At 47.5% G+C, this 13,526-nt stretch overlaps 1 long non-coding RNA gene and 1 other non-coding gene across 3 annotated transcripts in view; one reads left to right on the top strand and one right to left on the bottom strand.

The window, feature by feature from the left end:
- Window positions 1–2,104: 2,104 nt before the first annotated feature.
- Window positions 2,105–2,175, bottom strand: LOC132649827 (small nucleolar RNA SNORD93). Its single transcript, XR_009588333.1, has one exon. It is a non-coding gene; the product is annotated as a small nucleolar RNA SNORD93 (small nucleolar RNA).
- A 1,466-nt stretch (window positions 2,176–3,641) lies between these two features.
- LOC132649731 (uncharacterized) overlaps window positions 3,642–13,526 on the top strand; it is a 50,738-nt gene continuing 40,853 nt past the window's right edge. Inside the window, exons 1-2 of one of the 2 annotated variants that reach the window (XR_009588239.1) lie at window positions 3,642–3,822; window positions 9,251–9,346. This is a non-coding gene — a long non-coding RNA (uncharacterized LOC132649731). Of the gene's footprint in view, window positions 3,823–3,933; window positions 4,512–9,250; window positions 9,347–13,526 lie in introns of those variants that run through there. The other variant, XR_009588238.1, reaches the window with a different exon arrangement.

Here is a 13,526-nt window from a genome sequence, read left to right as displayed (position 1 = left end):
AAGGACTGCCTGGGTAACTCTGAACCATTCGGCAGTGGTAAGGTATCCTCCCCCAGAGAGGGCCTCAAGCATAGACATTGTGAACAGGGCGGTGGGCCCATAAGTCCTAACTGCATTGTTGAGATCTCTAAGTTTAAATTTAAGTCTTTTATATTCACCCTCCTTAGTCTTATCCTCTTCTTGATCAGACTCCTCGTCCTCATGACTAGTGGAGTCATCGTCAGAAGAACGGGCCTCTCGAGCCCTTTGCCTCGTTTTAACAGGGAAGCCTAAGGGGAACTCAGCTTTTGAGGAAGACCTGTGTCTTTTGGAGGGCTTGGGTTGATATTTTTGAGGAGGACTAGTGAAAAGCGTCTCCTTTAAAGTCTTTTGGAGAGAGGAGAGCTCAGTGAAGAGGTCTGCATATTGTTTTTGTAAAGAAAGGACCTCCTTGAGGTCGGCAACTTGTTTGGATAAGCTCTCCTTGGCTTGAGATGCTTGGAGAGGGAAGGCCAGGGCACAAAGATTGGGAGCAGAGGGATAGGGCGGGGGATTATTGAGGGCAAGAGTATTTTGTGGCCAGTCAGGATTATGATATCGAGCAGCCTCCTCTTCGAGGTCGCTCTCCTCTGAAGGGTCTAATTGATCAGAGGAATTTAATTTTTTAAGACTGGGGAAGGTGAGGTCCTGTTTTGGGGAGGGAGAGGTATCCTCTGAGCGATGAGGCAAAGAGGGGTAGAGGGACCTGTGTTTCTTGGGGCAATCGGCTGATTTTTCTTGGGCGGACATGTCAATAACAACAGAAGGACAAGGGAAAGGTTTTTTGATTATTTGTGACTTACAACGTCCCAGGTCCTCCAATGAATGGCTCTGTCCGGTAGAGGTCCGGATCTCAAGCCCCACGTTGGACACCACTTGCCCGAGGGGACTCAGTTATTGAGGGGGACCACACCTGAAAAGAAGACGGGTGAGAAAAAGGAGCGTGACCAAGCAATACTTTGTCAAGGTCTGTTTATTAGAGGAAGTCTTACATCTCATAAGCACTGTTGTCAGGAAGCTAGCAAACAGGTTGGGGGTGCAGCTTATCTAAACTGGCCTGGGAAGAAACATTTTGCGGCCTTTTCTTGGAAAGTCTGAGCCTATTCTTTGCTCGGGTCAGATTCTAATCTAAATGTTTGCAATCAACCAAGGAATTTTAACTACCTAAATCTTAGCTTGAGGTCACTTCCAGACAGCTCACAACCATAACTTCCAATTCCAGAGGGATTCGATGCCCTCTTCTGGCCTCCGTGGGCACTGCACACACATGGTTCAGACATGCAGGCAAAAAATATAAAACCAACCTTTTCAAAAAGATCTTTTGTATAAATATTGTGGCAAGTCTCTGGCTAGGGCTGACTCAGAAAACTAAATGGAACTGATTTTTCTTTTTCTCCATTTTTTGAAACAGAGTTTCTCTGTAGCCTTGGCTGGCCTTGAACTCACAGATCTACCTGCCCCTGAACGCTAAGATTAAAGGTGGACACCACCACTACGCGACTAATGGAACAGAATTCTACAGGCACAAAATTCTCATATTTCTCTATGTGCAATCTATGAACTGCCTCACAATTCATCTATCCCCACTATAAAGGGGGCAAAGAAACCTGAAACGTTGGTTCTGTACAGTTGCTTACCTTCTCTTTTAGAAGTTGTACCCGTTCATTTCCAGCACCACACCTACAGGAGAAACGCCAGAGGTAATTAGACCTTCAACCATTAGATGATAAAAACACTGATGTCCAGGCTGTGCTGGTGTTCACTATTTTTGTGTAAACAGAATCCTCAATGTACTCCTCAGTTTACTGGATAAACCTACTCGGTAATGTAATTTTTAATGCAAAACCACATCTTTCTCTATTTCCCAACACCCCCACTCATCATTTCATGTGTGCACACAGGGGCCATAGCACAAACATGAAGGCCCAAGGATAACTCTAGAACGTTGGTTCTCCCCACCAGGTCCCAGGAATCAAAGTCAAAGGTCATCAGGCTTGGCATGCTAAGCCACCTCACTACACATCCCCCAACCCAGGTATCTAATTTAAAAGGAGGTGGGTGACCGCATTCAATTCCTGCCTATTCTTGGCCTCAGGTAAATCCTTTAACCCATCACAGCAGCATTTCCAGTCAGGTTAGAGTTCTCATCCTTGGCCAAGAATTCTGTTCCTGGAATTATGCCTGAGAAGTCCAACCTTCTCCTTTAAAACATACCTTGAGTTCATTAGCATCCCGGGCATAGGACCATCTGCTTAAAAAAAAAAAAAAAGTGTCAACAAGTTACAAGTACCAGACGATAGCTTTTTACAAAAAGAACCTGTGGCTAATAGCTGCATTGACAACACAGACTCCGCCTCTGAACAGCATTCATTCCTGTACAAACCTCTGATCTTACATTTCTGTCAGCTGGGAGTCTATTTTATTACCTCTGTGCCATCTCCCTGAATGAATCCAACACGTGAGCACAGAACAGTAACGTTTAGAAACAAAATTACTAGCTACATCATTTCTTTAGGGCACGTTGAACCACTTTCATGATTTCAAAACCAGAAGCAGCACCAAACTTGAGGCTGAACAGAGAAGGGAAACGAGCCCCATCGCTGGACCTTCCTGTGCCCACAGTCCTTAGACAGTGGCTCATGCTGCCCCGCACTCCAATGGCTCAATAGAAACATAACCCCTAAAGGAAACAAACTGCCACTCACTGCACTTCCTTGAGGCACGCCAGGCAGGGCAGTGTATGGAAGAAGCTCCGACACTGTTCTCCCTCTGAAATGGGCTTCCCCAGGCGCACTGGCTCATGCCCACAAACCCCAGCACGAAGTTCGAATCTCAACACAAAACAACTACGCGGCACCCACCTTCCTTCAGTCCCGTCTAAACTTAGAGTTTCCCAAGCGTTAAAGCAACAGTGAGCAGGCAGGACGCCTATGGCCGCCCGGTCTTAGGAACGAGCCGTTTCTACGCCGTGGAGCACGGAGTCAGGATCTAATGCCCTGCACAAGCGCGAACCCCGACACTCAGATTTCCCCAGGAGCCCAGCCCAGACAGCCGGGTTTCCGTTAAGGGAAGGCGGCGGCCCACCGCGCCCGCCCACCCCGTGGGCAAAGTCACCTCCGTCCCTCGCGCTAACCCTGAAGCCGTCTCGCTGCGCTCGGGTCTCCGATCTCACTCGCTTCCCCACGCCACACCCCTGGGCCAGCGGGCGCCCCGGCTGTGCCCAGGACCCCGGGCCCTCCGCATTCCGCGCCTCCTCGGGAGGGGGCTGCGCGCGAGGCCGGGCCCTGCCCCGCGCGGATGGGCCGCGCACGGACGGGAGCCGGCGCGCGGGGCTAGCGCGTGGGGACCTCGGAGGCCACGCGGTGGGACCTTGCGGCCCGCGACACCAGGACCACTTACCGGTAGCGCGCCCCGGCGGAAAAGGAAGAGCGAGCGCCGGGCGGACCAAGTTCAAACCCGGAGGGACAGCGGGGGCCCGGCCCAGCCAACCAGAGGGTCCCGGCGCCCTCCCCGCCCGCCCGCCCGAGTTCCCGCCTCCGCCAGCTCCGGCCCGCGCGCGCCCCCTGGCGACCTCGGCGCCTCCTAAGCTGCCCCCAGCCCGGAGCATCTGTCCTACTCACTGTCCTGACGCGGAGAGCTCACCCCGCTGCCGGGTGGAGGAAGATCTCGGCCCCACCGCTGCGTGGGAATCTCCACTTCCTTCTTCGCCTTCCTCCGTGCTTCTCAGAGTCATCTAGTGAATTTGATGCTACTCCGTATGTGACAGAATTTGCTCCTGGTTAGGAAACTGTGACACTGTGGAGAGTGAGTGGTCTTTGAAGAGGGCCTGATGCAAGGGACCTCCCCTCCCCGCCTCCCCCACCCCCAGCCCCGTGCCTAGAAACCGTTCCACCACTGGCTTTTGCATTTCCCGCTGGCCAAGATCTGTAAACATTTTACTTCTGTGCCTGAGGTCATTAGGCTGGGGCTTTTTGTGTTTTGTGTTGTTTTGAGACAGCGTTTCTCCATGTAGCTCTGGCTGTCCCGGAACTCGCTCGTGGACCAGGTTGGGCTCGAACTCAGAGATTCACTCTGCCTCTCCAGTGCTGGGATTAGAGGCCTGGTGGGCCTTCTTAACTAAAAGCAGCTGTCTTGTAACAAGGGAAAACAGAGATACGAACCGGCAATGTGTGGGGACACAGCAGAGAGAGACGCGGCTGCATGCCCAGGAATGCCAAGGACTGTGACCCCTGCCAGGAGCTAGCAACACACGGGAAGAATTCCTTTCTATGGGTTTCAGAGGTAGTTTGGTTCTGTCGCTACCTTGATTTCTGGCTGCCAGCGCTGAGCTGGCATTTCTGATGGAAGCCACCAAGCGCTTTGCTAAGGGAGCCCAGGAAGCTAACAGGATGACTGATGGGAAGGGCTGACTCCTCCCAGCCGTTGAGACCAGCATCTCCTAAGGCTCCCCTGCTTACTGCTGTTTACTGCTTTGTGCGCTTGCAGTGACCTCGGTAGGTAACCGCTGAATTAATCAGGTGCTGGGGAACGGGACGGTGGGCATCTTAGTCGTGAGTGTCCGAGCTTGGCGACTTCTTCGTTAGACATTTACAAACTCCTGAGGCAAACCCGTGTTCCCATCAGCCAAAGCGCTTACATTTCGATCTATAGCAGGAATTCTCTGGAAGGAGAGCGAAAGGGGGAGTTAGGAGTGGGCGGTGGGAAGACAAGCCCCCCACACCTCCTTGTAGGGAGGTCTGCCGGCCAAAGAGACACCATTGAGACACCCCTGCGGTCCTCGGGCCTACTTTTGCAGACATTTGCTTTTACCCACAGTTTGTCCCTGATATTTCTGATGGTCTTTTATGATCCACTGTGAAGGGCCCTTTGATCCCCAAAGGGGTCTTGACCTATATGTTGAGAACACTGGTCTACGAGGAAGAAACTAAACACATCATAAAACTGAACAACAAAAGTTGGGTGGCTGTGGTGCACACCTCTCACCTCAGCACTCTGGAGGCAGAGGCAGGTGGATCTCTGTCAGTTCAAGGCCAGCCTGGTATATAAAAGCAAGTTCCAGGACAGCTGTGTCTGTTGTACAAAGAAACAGTGTCTCAAACAAAACAAAACAGAATTTTAGTAGGCTGACTTCTTTTATTTTGTATGTGTGTGTTGCCACCCTTGCTGGGTAGCAACAGAGGGCATAAGTAGGGCATCAGATCCCCTGGAACTAGAGTTATGGATGGTTGTAAACCTCCATGTATGTTGGGAACTGAGCCCTGGGACCCTCCCTGAGGGCCTGGCCTGCCAGATAAGCACTGGACGTCAGCAGGCCATAGTTTCTTAAGACCCATTGTTCCCGAAACTGTTTGCTTCGGGACACATCTATGACCGCAGATGTTATCTTTGGGCCTTGTGACCCTTTACCCCACCTTCTCAATCTCGGGGACTTCCCACCAAGGGCCTTGGTATTTTTCCACTACTACTTCCCTTTTCTCGCCCCTCTCCCCCTCCCTGCCAGAACCGTGCTTTAAAAGAAACACTGAAGCTCAAAGCTGACATTTGACCGGCAACTGTCTGCTTGTGTCCTTTCTCTCTCTCGCCCATCTTTTCCAGGATTGACCCCCTTCGCCCCCACAAATAACTAAGTCCTGCGGGACGGGACACATGTAGGTGCTGGGAATCGAACCAGGGTCCTCTGCAAGAGCAACAAGAGCTCTTTAAAAGAAGAAAAGAAAGTTGCTAGGGTGGTGTCCATGTTTAATCCCAGCACTTGGGTGGCAGAGGCAAGTGGCTCTCTGAGTTCAAGGACAGCCTGGTTTACATAGTGAGTTCCAGGACAGCCAGGGTTACACAGGGAAACCATCTCTTGAAAAACAAAAATAAGTAAATAAATAAATAGATAAGAAAGAAGAGGAGGAGGAAGATGAAGAAGAAAAGGAGGAGGAAGGGAAGGAGTAGGAGAAAGGGGGTGGAAGAAATGGCTCAGTGGTTTAGTTTCCACTACTCACATGGAGCTTTCACTTTGACTCCAGCTTCCGGGAGATCCAACAATCTTTTCCGACCTCTGAATGTACTGTACTCATGGAGTGCACAGGCACACATGCAGGCAAAACACCCGTATACAGCAAATAAAAATAAATACATCTTTAACATGGAGAAGGAGGAGGAACCAGAAGTTGGCAAAGGGAAAAGTTAGGCTGCAAAGGAGCCACGAAGCCTCCATGACTCCACAGAAGACTGGGGACTACTATGACCTTAAACGTGCCCTCCAGGCAGTGTTAAGTGGCTGGGTCATTACACCTGATACTGACCAGTCCTTAGACACAGGCCACGTCTTTGTGACCTTGTGCTAAGTGGCTCTCTTTAGCTGAGGACAAGCCCACAAAAGGACTGATTATTGCTAAGGGATGGCAGCTTCAGACTTCTCAGCAGCTCAGGATTGGACACTTTAGACCCGGGAGGGGATTTGCTACTATAAGCTTCTATGGGACAGTCTGGTAATCATGTGATGAGGAGAAGAATATAATTTTTTATATATCTGTCTGTCTGTGTGTCTGTTTATCATCTATTTTTTTTCCTTGTGATACTAGATTGGGAAAAATGGAAAGTAGGCTCTCTCTCTTTCTCTCTCTCTCTCTCTCTCTGTGTGTTTATTCACTCATGTGAACCATGGCATGGGATGCATGTGCTGATTAGAAGACAACCCATATGAATTGGCTCTTTCTTTTCGCCATGTGGGTTCCAGGAATCAAACTGTTGGGAATGAGCAGAAGAAATTTATTCCAAGTACTCTTATTTCATTCTCAGACTCCATTTAACCATAGGGAGAAACTAAACTCAAGGTCCCAGATCCTATGGGAGTTACAAATGTCCCAGTGTCTAGACACCTCAAGGAACTTCTCTGTCTTGGTGGCAGGGTCAGACAAGTTCATGTTCTCAGGCCCAGAGACCTACTCCTGTCCTGATTCACGGAAATTCCCTTGCTCTACTCCTTATGACAAAATATGATTGGACAATGCTGCTGCAAAACCTGCCCTCCCAATGCAGGGACTCCGAACTGCTCCCTCCCCAAAGACTCACAGACCGTTCGATGCAAAAGCAAGAGGCAGTTTATTCCGATCGCAATGGGGGTCGCCCCTTCAAGGCAGGAGACGACCCCAAGCACAGAGTTTTTATACCTAAAAATCAGGCCACACACGTATCTTTACATTGACTAGTCAGCAGAAAAGATAGCAGTTTTGCAGCTGGCAGCTTACAGCTTCTTCCAAGGGCAGTCCTCCCTGCCCCAGGTTTCTTATCTCAAAATAAGCTCATCCTGTCTTCTGAGGAGGGCCATCTGGTCTGGCCTCTACTCAAGGTTTAGTAGCCCTAATTGTCTGACTGTTCTTCTTTCTAAGCTGGCCCTTATTCAAGGTCCAGTTGTTTTTCTTTCTAGTCTGGGATGGTCTCATTTCTCACTGCAGCCCACCCTCCTCCCCTTGCTCTAGGATTTCACCTTTTAAATATGCAAAACAGCTTCCTCTGGGCACAGAAGTGTAGCTCAGATCCTGAACTGCCTGCCTCCCTGAGCTCAGAAAATAAGCTTTCATTTTTAGCTTCTGTATCTGAAAGTTTTCTTGGCTTCCACTTTGAACCCAACACAAACAGGCCAGCAGGCTTGGCAAGAAATACTTTTATCCACCGAGCCATTTCAGCAGCCTTACCTTGCTTTTTTGGACAAGGTTTCTCACTGGGACCTTGAGAAGCCACTAGGGATCTATTTCTCTCTACCTTCCAGTTGCTGGCATTATAAATGCTGGCTAGCTAGCATTCGTAATTAGATCAAAACAAATTAACATAATATAGATTAAAAATCTGGCCTAGCAGACTTTTAGGTGGGTGCTGGGGATTGAACTCAGATCTTTCTGTTTGCCTGGCAAACGCTTTACAAAGTTAGCTATCTTCCAAGCCTCTTCCTCTTCTTTTTTTTTGTGAATCTGAGGGGGAGTGGAAAGGCTGAACAAATGCCAAGGAGGACAAGATCTGACACCTGGATCTCTGTGGCCTCACATTCACCAAAAGGAGTCAACACTTAATATTAAAAATTTTTAAATTACCCGGGCTCGGTGGCCCACGGCTTTGATCCCAGCACTCAGGAGGCAGGGGTTGGTGGATCCCTGAGTTGCAGGCCAGCCTGATCTACAGAGCGGGTTCCAGAGCAACAGATGAAAACCCTGTTTCAAAAAAAATCAAAGAGGTGGGGAGGGAAGAGGGAGTGCAAGAGAAATCAGGCCAGCCTCAAACTCACAGCAATCTGCCTTCCTGAGTGCTGGGACTAAAGGCATGTGCCACTATGCCCAGCTAGGAAAAGAAAGAATTTTTAAAGGAGGGGCTAGAGAGATGGCTCAAAGGTTAGAGCATCACTGCTCTTGCAGAGCATCGGAATTTGGTTCCATTCCCAGCACCCACACGAGGGCTACTATCATGTTGACAATTTCCTGGGTCCAGCCATTTTAGGAATAAGTTCCATCTTGCTGGCAGGGTCAAAACTGAGTTCATATTCCCAGGCTCTGGAACTCAGCTCCTATCCTACTTCTTCAGGTGTTTCATGTTTGTCTGTTAACCAGTAAAGTATGTAAAGAGGAAAGCTGCCATTATTCCATTAACTAAACTAAGGCACACAGGTTTCAAATATTTTGCTTCTCTTGACTTTAAGGTTGCCCACTCCTTTGTTTCCCTATCATTCTAAATTCTGGGCCAAAGTCCAAGAGAGATGTGGCTGAAAAAAGCTGAGTCAGGGGTCCTGAAGTCAGGTGACCTGGAAAGGCCCCTTGTTTGACCCCTTGTGTCAAAATATGATTGGTCAATACAACAGTGCACCCCACTCCCCCTCGCTTTGTGTTCCCATTCTTTAAAAAAAAAAATGTAGATTCTCCCTTCAGGGATGAGGTTCATATCCCTAACTGGCTGCCTCTGAGCACACAGAGAATAAAGCTTGCATTTTAAGCTTCCATCTTTGAAGTGAGTTCTCTTGGCTTCCACCCCAAACTGAACAGTCATATACCATATCTATTCAGCAGTCAGGGGACAAAGGCAGGCAGACTGCTATGAGTTCAAGGGGTCACAGTGAGAGCTTGTCTCAAACAAAATTTAAGTGTAATTTAAATTTAATTGTATGACTATAAACTTTTGGAATTTATTTTGTTCAGACAAAATGATTCTCTAAAGATTAATGTTGTTAAAAATGAACTATTTTGCTTGAATTTTTTAGGCCGGGCACAGTGGCACATGCCTGACATCCTCCCAAGAAGCCTAAGACAAAAGCATCACCACTGATTCATTCCCTCTTCCCCAAGTTGACATTCCTGTGAGTCATGTTTTCAACTTTCTGAAAATAATACTTTGTCATAATTACTTAGTCTGTGCAGATATTTTATAGCTTGGCTTGTTATTCTTATTTACAAGAAAAGACCGGACCACCTTTGCTCTCCCAGAGTTAGAATCAAACAAAATATTGCTTGTTTTGAGACTCACAATCACGGAAGGCACATGAGGTCTCTCCAGCAACGTGTTATTTTCTGTGAGATTTTTGAGTGAATTAAGAAGGGAAGTTTAAAATTGTGTATGCCACAGGCTCTGTTTTCATTTTTAAAGTATTGTTTCCTGGGGCTAGAGAGATGGCTCAGTGGTTAAGAGCATTGACTGCTCTTCCAGAAGATCGGGGTTCAATTCCCAGCACCCACAGGGCATCTCACAACTGTCTACAACTCCAGTTCCAAGGGATCTGACACCCTCACACCAAAGCACATAAAATAAAAATAAAAAAAAAATTATTAAATCAGTGCTTCCAGTAGTATGTTAGCACAGGTATTTGTGAGTATTGGCTGAAAGAAAAGCTCCAGGAGCCCACAGACTTTGCTTTCTGCTTGTACTGAAAAGCAGGTCTCTTGATCGAGGTTAGCACTGAGGAGAAAGGAACAGGCACCTCTCTCCAGTGTCCTGTATCTGCTCATAAGCAGAATAAACTTCCTTAAAAACAAAACATGGCAGCCCAGGGCCTGTTAGAGCTGGCTCAGCAGCTAAGAATACATACTGCTCTTGCAGAGGACAGGAGTTCGGTTCCTAGTATCTCCGTTACACAGCTCACAACTACTGTAACTCCAGCACCAAGGGAATCTGACATCCTCTGGCCAGTGCGGGCACCCACACTGAACATACATACCCAAACAGATACATAATCGAAAATAAAAGTAAGCCTTGGAAAAACACAAACCAAAATTGTAATATAAATATAATATATATATAGGAGTGACATTTATGTCTCTCCTCTATGAATACATCACTCTTTTCTCTCTCCACATATCTATACAGATGTATATATAGATATATGGATGTGCATGTCATAAAACTCCCATATCATCATTTGGATTCTACATTATCCATATTTGGTCAGACTTGTTTAATCTGTTACCTATAATTTCCTCCAACCTTGAAAGTCATAGACATGATAGAATTCCATTTTATGAACACCTCAGGATATTCTTTGTTTTTGTTTTGTTTTGATAGACCCTTACTCTGTAGCTCAGTCTGGCTACAAGGACCACCCTACCTGATCCCTTTTAAGAATGTTAATATCGCTGTTTCATTTATTTTGTGTTTGTCCTGTTTTATTTTACAAATGGTGTGAAGCAGTAGTTTAAAGTCATGGTTCACATGGAGACACCACCAAAGAAAAAACTGGCAGTTGTTAAGGACATTAGCAAGGAAGCGCTTTATTTAAGGGGAATGCTATAGAGTTTGCAGTAGGGGAGAGATTGGACACTGAATGCAGTTATGTGAAGGTGAGATTTCAAGCTGGTATGATTGTTACGATTGTGCAACAGTTACACCATGGGTCCACAAATCATGCCATGGAACTGGTTCCATGTGGGAAGGGGGAAGGGAAAAGGAAAGGGAAGGGCAAAGGAAGGGCAAAGAGAAGGGGGAGGGGTCATAAAGACTGTCTCTGGGCAGGGCAGGAGAGAGAGAGAAGGAGCTTTGAGTTCTCTTATAAGGTGACCCAGAGTATACACAGGTGGTTCCAGGTGGTCCTTAGGTGGCTTCACAGATGCCTGATATCCAGTTTGTCAAGTCCCTTGGGGCTGGCTATAATGATGCCTGCTTATGGATCCCAACAATGATGGTATTATAACTATAGTCCCAGGATTTGGGAAGCAGAGGATTATGAGTTTTGTGCCAGCCTGGGCTAAATAGTGAATCTTGCTATAGAGAGGGGTGATGTGTGTCAATGCAAAGCCAAGGAAGAGAATAGATAGGAAACTAGACGAACTATCAGGATTGGGCTGGGGACCTGACTAAATTGACCTTACAGGCTTCTTGCTGGGGCAGGCCGGCATAGTCAGATAAGACCGTAAAGTGAAGAGATGTACCAAGGAAGAAATTCTAAAGGAACAGTCACTTGTTCCTAAAACTAGGTGAAGCAGACCCAACAAGGATAGGCTCTGAGGGCTAATGCCTAGAGGGCTCACATGCTCCTGCCTGGAGTTAGTTCAAGAAGAGATGGCCTGGCGACGACATGGCTCAGTCAGTAGACTGGTTGCCTAGCATCCACGAAGCTCTGGGTTCAGTCCCCAGCATTGTATAAACTAAGTGTGGTGACATTTACCTATAATCCCAGCACTGGAGAAGTAGAGGCAGGAGGGTCATCCTTAGCCACGTAGCAAGTTCCAGACAATCTTAGGCTACTAGATGATACCTATGCCTACAGAAGAGAGTATGAGAGAGGGAGAGAGACTAGCACCGCGCATCCTTCCCCAGCACACATTCAAAGCACTGAGAGGGCAGCTCTGGCCCTTTTTAGACCTAGGCAGAAAGGAGTCAGAGAGGAGGGGAGGTCCCCCTCTGGCCACAGACACCTGTAAGCTCTGGCTTTCATTTTCTTCATCTGAGCAATCTCTAGGATGTGCTCAGTGCAGTGCTTCCCGGTTCACTGATGAGCATCTCACTCATTGCTGGCAGAAAAAACTCGTGTTTGCTCAAGGATGGGTAGCCATTGTCTCCCACGACTGGCCAGTTAGCACATGATACCTGTCAACAGTTGGGAGGGGGCGGGGGAGAGGCAGGGGTGTTTGCAGCGTTATTACACACATACACGTGTGCACACTCAGCCAACTCTGTCTTTGGGTAGTCATTATCTACATTAATTTAGAGAAGCAGATCAGACGTCAAATGAAACTGACATATGCCAGTCAGGGCTTCTGGCTGGAATGATACAGCTCATTTCCTCAGATGTCTATAATGGATAATTATCTCCAAGGAAGGACTTTCCTGTTGGAGTTAATGGAATTTCAAGACACATTCAGCAGATCATTAACTTTAAGATGGCCAGAATCTGCTATCTATCAGGTATGTTTTAAATATTAACGTCATGTTAGCTTCAGGCTTTCCGTGGAGTAATGTAGATGGAGCCCGTGTGTTCTCTAAAATGTGTGCTGGAGCCTTTGGGAGGTGACTAAGGTCATGAGGGTGGCGCCCAACAGTTTACTCCCCAGCTTCTCCTGAATTCTGCGGTCTATGGTACTTGCTCATAGCAGCCCGCACCAACACAAATAATTTTCCCTCTTTGCTAGCTTAATCTACAAATTGCCTTCATTATTATTGCTCTCTGTGTTTGTTAGTCGGTGTGATACCTTTAAGAATAGAAGAGGTTCTACATCATTTTACCTAGCTGTGCCTGCAAGGGGAGGGAGAGTAAAGGCAGAAAGGACTGAGAGTCAAGAAATGAAAAATGGGAGAGATGGCTCAAGGGCCTTCATGGGCATGCCCCATGAGCGCGACGAGTCAATGTTGCTCCCAGGACCCAGATGGTGGAAGTCGAGAAATGACTCCCACAGTTGTTCTCCTAGTCCCCCACACGTGCTGTCAGGCAGCTCACAACTCCCCATAACTGCGGGTTAGGGGTGAACCTGCACCTCTGGCTCTGTGGACATACCTCACACACAGCACACACAAAATTACAAATAATAAAATAGGGGTAAGCATAGTACCACACACCTTTCATTTCCCCACTTGGGAGGCAGAGGCAGGTACATCTCTATGAGTTCCCGGCCAGCCTCTTCTACGTAGTGAGTTCAAGGCCAACAGAGCTACCTAGACCCCATCTTGTGTTTATGGTTGTGAGCCTAGCCTTTAACGGCTTAGCCATCTCTCCAGCCCGAGACCCCGTCTTAAAAACATGATAATATATATTTCTCTGCCCAGCTTAGAAAGAAATCTTTTTAAAAAATGAAAAATGAAACTCTCCTCTCTCCTTCCCAGTTCCATAAAGAAACAACTGTCCTAAACCCAAAGCCATCACCTTGCCTCAGTTTCCCGAGAGCTGGGAACACAAGTGTGCACCATCACACCTGGCTGGTTCTGTCTCTCCTTTCTTTCTCTTCTTTTTAAAGATATTTACTTGTGTTGCTGTTGCTGCTGTTTTGAGACAAGTTTTTTTTTTTTTTTTTTTTTACATAATCTAGGTGAGCCTCAAACTTGTGGCAACACCC

This window comes from Meriones unguiculatus, chromosome 21, assembly GCF_030254825.1.
Source record: "Meriones unguiculatus strain TT.TT164.6M chromosome 21, Bangor_MerUng_6.1, whole genome shotgun sequence".
In the NCBI taxonomy this organism is placed as follows: Eukaryota; Metazoa; Chordata; class Mammalia; order Rodentia; family Muridae; genus Meriones; species Meriones unguiculatus.
Note: the sequence above shows the minus strand (reverse complement) of the source record. Positions and strands in the feature narration are given on the sequence as shown.